Source organism: Somniosus microcephalus, chromosome 14, assembly GCF_052327205.1.
Source record: "Somniosus microcephalus isolate GS21.2 chromosome 14, FLI_Smic_1.0, whole genome shotgun sequence".
Taxonomy (NCBI): Eukaryota; Metazoa; Chordata; class Chondrichthyes; order Squaliformes; family Somniosidae; genus Somniosus; species Somniosus microcephalus.
In genome coordinates this window covers 39,488,695-39,502,282 of record NC_141000.1, presented here as the reverse complement: position 1 = coordinate 39,502,282, position 13,588 = coordinate 39,488,695, and positions in this window count along the sequence as shown.

Genomic DNA, 13,588 nt, shown 5'->3' with positions numbered 1-13,588 from the left:
AATATATGTTGTGAAGAGCTGGGCTCCTAGGACCGATCCTTGCGGTACCCCACTAGTCACTGCCTGCCACTCGGAAAACGACCCGTTTGTTCCAACTCTTTGCTTTCTGTCCGCCAACCAGTTCTCTATCCATTCAATACCTTGCCCCCAATCCCATGTGCCTTAATTTTGCACGCTAATCTCTTATGTGGGACCTTATTGAAAGCCTTCTGAAAGTCCAAATACACCACATCCACTGGTTCTCCCTTATCTATTTTACCAGTTACATCCTCAAAAAATTCCAATAGATTAGTCAAGCATGATTTACCTTTTGTCAATCCGTCTTGACTTTGTCCGATCCTGTCACTGCTTTCCAAGTGCTCTGCTATTACATCTTTTATAATGAACTCTAGCATTTTCCCCACTACCGATGTCAGGCTTACTGGTCTATAATTCCCCACTTTTTCTCCACCACCTTTTTTGAATAGTGGGGTAACATTAGCTACCCTCCAATCCATGGGTACTGTTCCAGAGTCTATCGCGTTCTGGAAGATGACCAGCAATGCATCTACTATTTCTAGGGCCACTTCCTTAAGTACCCTGGGATGTAGATTATCAGGCCCTAGGGATTTATCGGCCTTCAGTCCCTTCAATTTTCCGAACACCATTTCCCTACAAATACTGATTTCTTTCAGTTCCTCTCTTTCATCAGACCCTATGTTCCCCGGCATCTCTGGGAGGTTAATTGTGTCCTCCTTTGTGAAGACAAAACCAAAATATATATTTAGTTGGTCTGCCATTTCTTTGTTCCCCATTATAAATTCCCCTGATTCTGACTGCAAGGGATCTACGCTTGACTTCACCAATCTTTTTCTCTTCACATAGCTATAAAAGATTTTACAGTCAGTTTTTATGTTCCCTGAAAGCGTACTCTCATACTCTATTTTCCCTTTCTTAATTAATCCCTTTGTCCTCCCTTGTTGAATCCTAAACTGCTCCCAATCCTCAGGAGAATTCCACAGGTTCACCACTCTCTGGATGAAGAAATTCCTCCTCATTTCAGTCCTAAATGGCTTACCCCTTATCCTTAGACTATGACCCCTGGTTCTAGACTCCCCGGCTATCAGAAACATCCTTCCTGCATCTAGTCTGTCCAGGCCTGACAGAATTTTACAGGTTTCGATGAGATTCCCTCTCAATCTTCTAAACTCCAGTGAGTATAAGCCCAATCGACACAATCTCTCCTTATACGTCATTCCTGCCATCCCAGGTATCAGCCTGGTGAATCTTCGCTGCACTCCTTCCATGGCAAGAACGTCCTTCCTCAGGTAAGGCGACCAAAACTGCACAAAATACTCATGGTGCGGTCTCACCAAGGCCCTGTACAACTGTAGCAAGACCTCCTTGTTCCTGTACTTGAAACCTCTTTCTACGAAGGCCAAAATACCATTTGCCTTCTTAACCACCTGCTGCACCTGCATGCGTACCTTCAGCGACTGGTGCACAAGAACACCCAGGTCTCTTTGTACTTCCCCCTCTCCCAATCTATTGCCATTCAAATAATAATCTGCCTTCCTGTTTTTGCCACCAAAGTGGATAACCTCACATTTATCCACATTAAAGTGCATTTGCCATGTTTCTGCCCAATCACCCAACCTGTCCAAATTTTACTGGAGTTTCACCACATCCTCTTCACAGCTTACCCTCACACCCAACTTTGTGTCGTCTGCAAATTTGGAGATATTACATCCAATTCCCTCGTCCAGATCATTAATATATGTTGTGAAGAGCTGGGCTCCTAGGACCGATCCTTGCGGTACCCCACTAGTCACTGCCTGCCACTCGGAAAACGACCCGTTTGTTCCAACTCTTTGCTTTCTGTCCGCCAACCAGTTCTCTATCCATTCAATACCTTGCCCCCAATCCCATGTGCCTTAATTTTGCACGCTAATCTCTTATGTGGGACCTTATTGAAAGCCTTCTGAAAGTCCAAATACACCACATCCACTGGTTCTCCCTTATCTATTTTACCAGTTACATCCTCAAAAAATTCCAGTAGATTAGTCAAGCATGATTTACCTTTTGTCAATCCGTCTTGACTTTGTCCGATCCTGTCACTGCTTTCCAAGTGCTCTGCTATTACATCTTTTATAATGAACTCTAGCATTTTCCCCACTACCGATGTCAGGCTTACTGGTCTATAATTCCCCACTTTTTCTCCACCACCTTTTTTGAATAGTGGGGTAACATTAGCTACCCTCCAATCCATGGGTACTGTTCCAGAGTCTATCGCGTTCTGGAAGATGACCAGCAATGCATCTACTATTTCTAGGGCCACTTCCTTAAGTACCCTGGGATGTAGATTATCAGGCCCTAGGGATTTATCGGCCTTCAGTCCCTTCAATTTTCCGAACACCATTTCCCTACAAATACTGATTTCTTTCAGTTCCTCTCTTTCATCAGACCCTATGTTCCCCGGCATCTCTGGGAGGTTAATTGTGTCCTCCTTTGTGAAGACAAAACCAAAATATATATTTAGTTGGTCTGCCATTTCTTTGTTCCCCATTATAAATTCCCCTGATTCTGACTGCAAGGGATCTACGCTTGACTTCACCAATCTTTTTCTCTTCACATAGCTATAAAAGATTTTACAGTCAGTTTTTATGTTCCCTGAAAGCGTACTCTCATACTCTATTTTCCCTTTCTTAATTAATCCCTTTGTCCTCCCTTGTTGAATCCTAAACTGCTCCCAATCCTCAGGATTATTGCTTTTTCTGGTCAATTTTTATGTCCTCTCCTTGGATCTTATGCTATCCCTAATTTCCCTTGTTAGCCACGGTTGAGTCACCTTTTTTGTTTTATTTTTATGCCAAACTGGGATGAACAAATTCTGTAGCTCATCCATTCGGTCTTTGATGCGCTATCAATTACTCATAAAAGACTGAGAGTTAAGAGAGTAACTAAAGGCTTTTATTAACAAAAGAATGAAGGTCTGCCTCGAGTGGTCGACCGGTCCAGAAATACAAAGGGCTGGGGAGCAGTCACCTTTATACTAGGACTTGTGGGAGGAGTCAGCCAAGGCATGTCCAGGCATGTACACAGTGGAATACAAACAGTGGTTTACCACATTCACCCCTTGTTTAAAATTGAGTCCGGCGGGGTGAAGTGTATTAAAAGTTAGTGTATTGGAGTCTCTCCGGAGGTCTTGTCTGCCGCTGTGATCGGCGTGGCGACGGCAGGGGTAGTGGAGCTTCCGGCGTCGAGTCCTGCGTGGGCTGTGGCACAGGCGTGTCGTCCTCGTAGATGTCGAGCGGGTCGCGGGGCCCAGGCTTGCCGTCTGCTGGGGCTGGATATCGGATCGTGGGGGGGGGGTGGTAGTGAGTAGTGGGTTACTGCGGCCCCCGAGGGTGCAAGGTCTCTTATGGAGACTGTGTCCTCCCGCCCGTCCGGGTATGCAATGTAAGCATACTGGGGGTTGGCGTGGAGGAGGTCGACCCTCTCGACCAGGGGGTCCGTTTTATGGGTCCTCACATGCCTTCTCAGTAGGACCGGCCCTGGGGACGTCAGCCATGGCGGTAGCGATGTCCCCGATGTGGACTTCCTTGGGAAGACAAACATTTTCTCATGAGGGGTGGCGTTAGTGGCAGTGCAGAGCAGTGACCGAATAGAGTGGAGCGCATCGGGGAGCACATCCTGCCAGCGGGAGGTTGGAAGGCCCCTAGACTTTAAGGCTAGCAGGGCGGCCTTCCAAACTGTCGCATTTTCTCTTTCCACCTGTCTGTTCCCCCGGGGGTTGTAACTGGTGGTCCTGCTTGTGGCAATACCCCTAGTTAGCAGGTACTGACGGAGTTCGTCGCTCATAAACAATGAGCCCCGGATATAGCTGGGGAAACCGAACAGGGTGAAGAGGTCGTTCAGACATTTAATGACCGTGGCACTGGTCATGTCCGGGCAGGGGATGGCGAACGGGAAACGGGAGTACTCATCAATAATATTGAGGAAGTACACATTGCGGTCGGAGGAGGGGAGAGGCCCCTTAAAATCAACGCTCAGGCGCTCGAAGGGGCGAGTGGCTTTTATCAGGTGGGCCCTGTCTGGTCTATAAAAGTCCGGTTTGCACTCAGCGCAGACTTGGCAGTTCCTGGTCATGGTCCTGACCTCCTCAATAGAGTAAGGCAGGTTGCGGGCCTTGATGAAGTGGAAGAACCTGGTGACCCCCGGGTGGCAGAGGTCATTGTGGAGGGCCCGCAGTCTATCGATCTGCGCGCTGGCGCAGGTGCCACGCAATAGCGCATCCGGGGGTTCATTGAGCTTCCCGGGCCGGTACAAGATCTCGTAATTGTAGGTGGAAAGTTCGATTCTCCACCTCAAGATCTTGTCATTTTTGATTTTGCCCCTCTGCTTGTTGTTAAACATGAAAGCAACTGAACGTTGGTCAGTGAGCAGGGCAAATCGTTTTCCGGCCAGGTAGTGCCTCCAATGACGCACAGCCTCCACAATCGCCTGGGCCTCCTTCTCAACAGCGGAGTGTCTGGTCTCCGGGCCTTGGAGGGTTCGTGAAAAGAAGGCCACGGGTCTCCCCGCCTGATTGAGGGTAGCGGCCAGGGCAAAGTCGGACGCGTCGCTTTCCACCTGGAAGGGGATGGATTCGTCCACTGCGTGCATGGTGGCTTTGGCAATGTCTTCCTTGATACGGTGGAAGGCTAAGCGGGCCTCTGCCGTCAAGGGAAAAGAGGTGGACTTGATCAGCGGATGGGCCTTGTCCGCACAGTAGGGGACCCACTGGGCATAATAGGAGAAAAACCCTAGGCACCTCTTCACGGCCTTGAGGCAGTGGGGCAGTGGGAGTTCCATAAGGGGATGCATCCGGTCGGGGTCGGGGCCGATGACTCCGTGTTCCACAACACAGCCAAGGATGGCGAGGCGGTTTGTGCGGAATATGCACTTCTCCTTGTTATATGTCAGGTTCAGGAGTTGGGCGGTGCGGAGGAATTTTTCGAGGTTTGCATCATGGTCCTGCAAGTCACGGCCGCAGATGGTCACATTGTCCAGATATGGGAAAGTGGCCTGCAACGCATTTTGATCTACCATCTCCATCTCCCTTTGGAAGACGGAGACCCCATTGGTGACGCCAAAGGGAACCCTAAGGAAGTGGTAGAGGCGGCCGTTTGCCTCAAAGGCAGTATACTGGCGGTCCTCAGGGCGGATAGGGAGCTGGTGGTACGCTGATTTCAGGTCAATGGTCAAGAAGACGCGGTACTGCGCGATCTGGTTGACCATATCAGCTATGCGGGGGAGTGGGTAGGCGTCCAGCAGGGTGTAGCGATTTATTGTCTGGCTGTAGTCGATGACCAGGCATTGCTTCTCGCCGGTCTTAACGACCACAACCTGGGCTCACCAGGGGCTGGTGCTGCCCTCAATAATCCCTTCCTTCAGGAGCCGCTCCACTTCGGTTTTAATGAAAACCCTGTCCCCGGCGTATCGCCTGCTCTTTGTGGCGATGGGCTTACAGTCGGGGGTGAGGTTAGCAAACAGTGGTGGGGGGGTGACTCTGAGTGTGGAGAGGTTGCACCTGGTGCGCGGCGGGCAATTTGGGAGCTGCTGGCTGCGGACTGTGAGTGGGGGTAGGGGTCCACCATACGCCATCGTAACACTTTTAAGGTGGCACTGAAAATCTAACCCCAGCAGGACGGCAGCGCAGAGGTCAAAAAGGCAGATTGTATCATGGCCATTTACCTTAATGTCCATTGTGGAACTGGCCAGCTGGTGCGGTCTCGCTTGGTCCAGTGTAACGGATGCCAGCGTAGGGGTCGGTGTGTCGCTGCGGGTATCAGATGAGGCGGTGTTGGGGGCCTGCTGCGTTCCGGCTGTCATCCAAGATGGCGGCGTCCATGATCCCCATGTGGCTGGAGGCGTCCAAAATGGCTGCTGTACCGGTGGTTCGCACATGGCCGGGGAGGCCCAAGATGGCGGCCCGCATGGCCCACACGCGGCGCTGCTGGGGTTCAGGGTGGCTTTGGCCCTGCAGACATTAGCATAGTGTCCCTTCTTCCCGCAGCCCAAGCAGATCGCGTTTTTCGCCGGGCAGCGCGCTCTGGGGTGTTTTGCCTGGCCACAGAAGTAGCATTTCTGGCCTTGGGGCACTGCTGCGGTAGTTTGGGCCGTTGCTGGGGTGTGGCTGGGGTGGCACGGCGCTATGAGGCAGTCCTACCGTGTCCCAGGCTGTCATTCCCCGCGGCGTCCACGGTGCAGAGGAGTAGGCATCCATGCCCCGGTAGGCTGCATCCAATGATAGTGCGAGTTCAGAGGCCTTGTTGAGGTCGAGGTCACTCTGCTCCAACAGTCGCTGTCGGGTGTAATTGGATCTGTGGCCCGCTACAAAAGCGTCCCGGATAAGTTCCTCTGTGTACACGGCGGCCTTTACATCCTTACAACCACAGGCCCGGCCAAGCACAGACAGTGCCTGAAGGTATTCCACGGTCAATTCCCCAGGTTGTTGTTTACGACTCCCCAGAAGGTGCCTGGCGTACACTTCGTTCACTGGGCGCGTGTACTGGTCCTTGAGGAGCTTGATAGCGTCCGCGTACGAGGTTGCGTCTTGGATGACCGAGTACACTCGGCGGTTCACTTTGGAAGTCAGGACATCCAGTTTGTCCTCGTCCGATTTGATTGCTGCGGAGGCTGTCAGGAATTTTTCGAAACACTTAAGCCAGTGAGTAAACTTGGTGAATGAGTCCGCCTCCCGATGATCTAAGTCCAGGCATGCTGGTGTGAGGATCTTCTCCATTATAAAAATTTAGTTAATAAAATTGATGCGCTATCAATTACTCATAAAAGACTGAGAGTTAAGAGAGTAACTAAAGGCTTTTATTAACAAAAGAATGAAGGTCTGCCTCGAGTGGTCGACCGGTCCAGAAATACAAAGGGCTGGGGAGCAGTCACCTTTATACTAGGACTTGTGGGAGGAGTCAGCCGAGGCATGTCCAGGCATGTACACAGTGGAATACAAACAGTGGTTTACCACAGTCTTTGAATGTTTGCCATTGCCTATCCACCGTCAACCCTTTGAGTGCCATTCCCCAATCAATCCTACCCAACTCGCTCCTCAGACCATCATAGTTTCCTTTATTTAAATTGAGGACCCTAGTCTCTGAGTCAACTACTTCATTCTCCATCTTAATGAAGAATTCGATCATATTATGATCGCTCCGACCCAAGGGGCCTCGTACAACAAGATTGCTAATTAATCCTTTCTCGTTACATTGTACCCAGTCTAAGATGGCCTGATCTCTGGTTGGTTCCTCGACATATTGGCCCAGGAAACCATCCCGTAAACACTCCAGGAATTCCTCCTCCACAGTATTGTTACTAATTTGGTAGGCCCAATCTATTTGTAGATTAAAGTCACCCATGATGACTGCTGTGCCCTTATTGCATGCTTCTTTAACTTCCCTTTTAATGACATCCCCTTACTGTTTTGAGGTCTATATACCACTCCCATGAACGTTTTTTTCCCCTTAGTATTTCTCAATTCTACCCATACAGATTCCACATAATCAGAGCTAATATCGTTCATTATAATTGTGTTAATCCCTTCTTTAACCAGTAATGCTACCCCACCTCCCTTTCCTTTATGCCTATCTTTACTGAATATCGAATACCCCTGGATGTTGAGATCCCAGTCTTGGCCATCCTTGAGCCACGTTTCCGTAATCCCAACCAAATCGTATTCTTTTACCTCTATTTGCGCAGCCAATTCATCCACCTTATTACAAATGCTCCTTGCATTAAGACACAAAGCCTTCAGGCTTGTTTTTTTAACGCTCGTAGACCTATTAGAATTATTATTTACTGTGGCCATGTTTGATTTAACCCCTTGAGTTCTCTGACTGTCACTTTTGTTTTTCTCCTTCCTATCTTTTGCTTTTATCCTTGTTTCCCTTTCCTCTGTCTCCCTGCTCAGGTTCCCAAACCCCTGCCATTTTAGTTTAAGCCCTCCCCCACAGCACTAGCAAACACTCCCCCTAGGACATCGGTTCCAGCCATGCCCAGGTGCAAACCGTCCGGTTTGAACTGGTCCCACCTCCCCCAGAACTGGTTCCAATGTCCCAGGAACTTGCATCCCTCCCCTTGGCACAATTCCTCTAGCCACGTATTCATCTGAAGTATCCTTCTATTTCTACTCTGACTAGCACGTGGCACTGGTAGCAATCCTGAGATTACTACCTTTGAGGTCCTGTTTTTTAATTTATCTCCTAACTCCCTATATTCCGCTTTTAGGACCTCATCCCGCTTTTTACCTATATCGTTGGTGCCTATATGCACCACGACAACTGGCTGTTCACCCTCCCTTTCCAAGATGTTCTGCAGCCGCTCGGAGACATCCTTGACCCTTGCACCAGGGAGGCAACACACCATCCTGGAGTCTCATTTGCGGCTGCAGAAACGCGTATCTATTCCCCTTACAATAGAATCCCCTATTACTTTAGCTCTACCCCTCTTTTTCCTCCCATTCTGTGCAGCAGAGCCACCCCTGGTGCCAGGAAGTTGGCTGCTGCTGCCTTCCTCTGATAAGCCACCCCCCCCCTAACAGTACCCAAAGTGGTGTATCTGTTGGAGAGGGGGATGGCCACAGGGGACCCCTGCACTACCTGCCTGCGCCTAGTACTCTGCCTGTTGGTCACCCATTCCCTTTCTTCCTGTCCAACCTCTACCTGCGGTGTGTCCAACTCCATAAATGTACTATTCCCGATGTCCTGAGCATCGTGAACGCTCCAGTATGCACCCAATCACAGCTCCAATGTCGCAATATGGTCTGTCAGTAGCTGCAGCTGGATGCACTTCTTGCACACGTAGTTGTCAGGGACACAGGAAGTGTCCCTGATTTCCCACATATTGCAGGAGGAGCATATCACGTGGCCCGGCTGTCCTACCATGACTTAACCTTTAATTAATTGAATTTAAATTAAATCAATCAATCCCACTAATTACACTACAGTTAACTGGTTTACCAACAGTCCCCGTTACACCAGAGAGACCTTAGTAACTATAAACCAGATTTAAAGTTTAAGAAAGAGAAATACTCACCAACCAATCACTTACCTGCTCCCTGGTGATGTCACACTTTGATTACTTTTTACCTCTTTCCCCCGCTGTTGAATTGGTCAGGCCTCGCCTCGCTGATGCTGCCGGTTTTAAGCACTGCCGCACTCGCTGTTCCCCACAGAGGTCCACTCTGTTCGGATGTGTGGAGTGATTGTGTTAATCAGTGGGTGTGAGGATTGAGTGTGTTAATCAGTGGGTGTGAGGAGTGAGTGACTTCATCAGTGTGTGTGAGGAGTGAGTGTGTTAATCAGTGGTTATGAAGAGTGAATGTGTTAGTCACTGGGTGTGAAGAGTGAGTGTGTTTATCTCTGGGTGTGAGGAGTGACTGTGTTAATCAGTGGGTGAGATGTGTGATTGTGTTAATCACTGGGTGTGAGGAGTGAGTGTGTTACTCACTGGGTGTGAGGAGTGAGTGTGTTTATCACTGGGTGTGAGGAGTGAGCCTGTTAATCAGTGGTTGTGAGGAGTGAAAGAGTTAATCAATGGCTATGAGGAGTGAGTGTGTTAATCGCTGGGTGTGAGGAGTGAGTTTGTTAATCACTGTGTGTGAGAAGTGAGTGTGTTATTCACTGGGTGTGAGTAGTGAGTGTGTTAATCATTGGGTGTGAAGAGTGAGTGTGTTAATCAGTGAGTGTGAGGAGTGAGTGTTTTAATCACTGGGTTTGAGGAATGAGTGTTTTAATCACTGGGTGTGAGGAGTGAGTTAATCAGTGGCTTTGAGGAGTGAGTGTGTTAATCACCGGGTGTTAGGAATGAGTGTGTTAATCACTGGGTGTGAGAAGTGAGCGTGTTAATCAGTGGGTGTGAGGAGTGAGTGTTTTAATCACTGGGTTTGTGGAATGAGCGTTTTAATCACTGGGTGTGAGGAGTGAGTGTGTTAATCACCGGGTGTGAGGAGTGTGTTAATCAGTGGCTTTGAGGAGAGAGTGTGTTATTCACTGGGTGTGAGGATGATTGTGTTAATCACTAGGTGTGAGGTGTGAGTGTGTTTATCACTGGGTGTGAGGAGTGACAGTGTTAATCAGTGGGTGTGAGGAGTGAGTGTGTTAATCAGATGGTGTGAGGAGCGAGTGCGTTAATCAGTGCGTGTGAGGAATCAGTGTGTTAATCAGGGGCTGTGAAGAGTGAGTGTGTTAATCACTGGGTGTGAGGAGTGAGTGTGTTACTCACTGGGTGTGAGGAGTGAGTGTGTTTATCACTGGGTGTGAGGAGTGAGCCTGTTAATCAGTGGTTGTGAGGAGTGAAAGAGTTAATCAATGGCTATGAGGAGTGAGTGTGTTAATCGCTGGGTGTGAGGAGTGAGTTTGTTAATCACTGTGTGTGAGAAGTGAGTGTGTTATTCACTGGGTGTGAGTAGTGAGTGTGTTAATCATTGGGTGTGAAGAGTGAGTGTGTTAATCAGTGAGTGTGAGGAGTGAGTGTTTTAATCACTGGGTTTGAGGAATGAGTGTTTTAATCACTGGGTGTGAGGAGTGAGTTAATCAGTGGCTTTGAGGAGTGAGTGTGTTAATCACCGGGTGTTAGGAATGAGTGTGTTAATCACTGGGTGTGAGAAGTGAGCATGTTAATCAGTGGGTGTGAGGAGTGAGTGTTTTAATCACTGGGTTTGAGGAATGAGCGTTTTAATCACTGGGTGTGAGGAGTGAGTGTGTTAATCACCGGGTGTGAGGAGTGTGTTAATCAGTGGCTTTGAGGAGAGAGTGTGTTATTCACTGGGTGTGAGGATGATTGTGTTAATCACTAGGTGTGAGGTGTGAGTGTGTTTATCACTGGGTGTGAGGAGTGACAGTGTTAATCAGTGGGTGTGAGGAGTGAGTGTGTTAATCAGATGGTGTGAGGAGCGAGTGCGTTAATCAGTGCGTGTGAGGAATCAGTGTGTTAATCAGGGGCTGTGAAGAGTGAGTGTGTTAATCACTGGGTGTGAGGAGTGAGTGTGTTATTCACTGGATGTGAGGAGTGAGTGTGTTAATCATTGGGCGTAAAGAGTGAGAGAGTTAATCAGTGAGTGTGAGGAGTGAGCATCTTAATCATTGGGTGTGAAGACTGAGATTCTAAATCAGTGGGTGTGAGGAGTGAATGTGTTAAACAGTGGGTGTGAGGAGTGTGTGTGTTAATCAGTGGTTGTGAGGAGTAATTGTGTTAAGCAATGAGTGTGAGGAGTATCTGTGTTAATCCCTGTGTGTGAAGAGTGAGTGAGTTAATCAATGCCTATGAGGAGTGAGTGTGTTAATCGCTGGGTGTGAAGAATGAGCATGTTAATCAGTGGGTGTGATTTGTGAGTGTGTTAATCACATAGAAACAAAGACACATAGAAGATAGGAGCAGGAGTGTGCCATTCGGCCCCTCGAGCCTGCTCCGCCATTCAATGAGATCATGGCTGATCATCCAAATTCAGTACCCTGTCCCTGCCTTCTCCCCATATCCCTTGATCCCTTTAGCCTTAAGAAATATATCCAACTCTTTCTTGAATATATTTAATGAACTGGCCTCCACCGCCCTCTGTGGCAGAGAATTCCACAGGTTCACCACTCTCTGGGTGAAGAAATTCCTCCTCATTTCAGTCCTAAATGGCTTACCCCTTATCCTTAGACTATGACCCCTGGTTCTAGACTCCCCGGCTATCAGAAACATCCTTCCTGCATCTAGTCTGTCCAGGCCTGATAGAATTTTACAGGTTTCGATGAGATTCCCTCTCAATCTTCTAAACTCCAGTGAGTATAAGCCCAATCGACACAATCTCTCCTTATACGTCATTCCTGCCATCCCAGGTATCAGCCTGGTGAATCTTCGCTGCACTCCTTCCATGGCAAGAACGTCCTTCCTCAGGTAAGGCGACCAAAACTGGACAAAATACTCATGGTGCGGTCTCACCAAGGCTCTGTACAACTGTAGCAAGACATCCTTGTTCCTGTACTTGAAACCTCTTGCTACGAAGGCCAACATACCATTTGCCTTCTTAACCACCTGCTGCACCTGCATGCTTACCTTCAGCGACTGGTGCACAAGAACACCCAGGTCTCTTTGTACTTCCCCCTCTCCCAATCTATTGCCATTCAAATAATAATCTGCCTTCCTGTTTTTTGCCACCAAAGTGGATAACCTCACATTTATCCACATTATAGTGCATTTGCCATGTTTCTGCCCAATCACCCAACCTATCCAAATTTTATTGGAGTTTCACGACATCCTCCTCACAGCCTACCCTCACACCCAGCTTTGTGTCGTCTGCAAATTTGGAGATATTACATCCAATTCCCTCGTCCAGATCATTAATATATGTTGTGAACAGCTGGGGTCCTAGGACCGATCCTTGCGGTACCCCACTAGTCACTGCCTGCCACTCGGAAAACGACCCGTTTATTCCAACTCTTTGCTTTCTGTCCGCCAACCAGTTCTCTATCCATTCAATACCTTGCCCCCAATCCCATGTGCCTTAATTTTGCACGCTAATCTCTTATGTGGGACCTTATTGAAAGCCTTCTGAAAGTCCAAATACACCACATCCACTGGTTCTCCCTTATCTATTTTACCAGTTACATCCTCAAAAAATTCCAGTAGATTAGTCAAGCATGATTTACCTTTTGTCAATCCGTCTTGACTTTGTCCGATCCTGTCACTGCTTTCCAAGTGCTCTGCTATTACATCTTTTATAATGGACTCTAGCATTTTCCCCACTACCGATGTCAGGCTTACTGGTCTATAATTCCCCACTTTTTCTCTACCACCTTTTTTGAATAGTGGGGTAACATTAGCTACCCTCCAATCCATGGGTACTGTTCCAGAGTCTATCGCGTTCTGGAAGATGACCAGCAATGCATCTACTATTTCTCGGGCCACTTCTTTAAGTACCCTGGGATGTCGATTATCAGGCCCTGGGGATTTATCGGCCTTCAGTCCCTTCAATTTTCTGAACAACAAAACCAAAATATGTATTTAGTTGGTCAGCAATTTCTATGATCCCCATTATAAATTCCCCTGATTCTGACTGCAAGGGATCTACGCTTGACTTCACCAATCTTTTTCTCTTCACATAGCTATAAAAGCTTTTACAGTCAGTTTTTATGTTCCCTGAAAGCTTACTCTCATACTTTATTTTCCCTTTCTTAATTAATCCCTTTGTCCTCCTTTGTTGAATCCTAAACTGCTCCCAATCCTCAGGATTATTGCTTTTTCTGGCCAATTTTTATGTCCTCGCCTTGGATCTTATGCTATACCTAATTTCCCTTGTTAGCCATGGTTGAGTCACCTTTTTTGTTTTATTTTTATGCCAAACTGGGATGTACAAATTCTGTAGCTCATCCATTCGGTCGTTGAATGTTTGCCATTGCCTATCCACCGTCAACCCTTTGAGTGCCATTGCCCAATCAATCCTACCCAACTCACTCCTCAGACCATCGTAGTTTCCTTTATTTAAATTGAGGACCCTAGTATCTGAGTCAACTACTTCATTCTCCATCTTAATGAAGAATTCGATCATATTATGATCGCTCCAACCCAAGGGGCC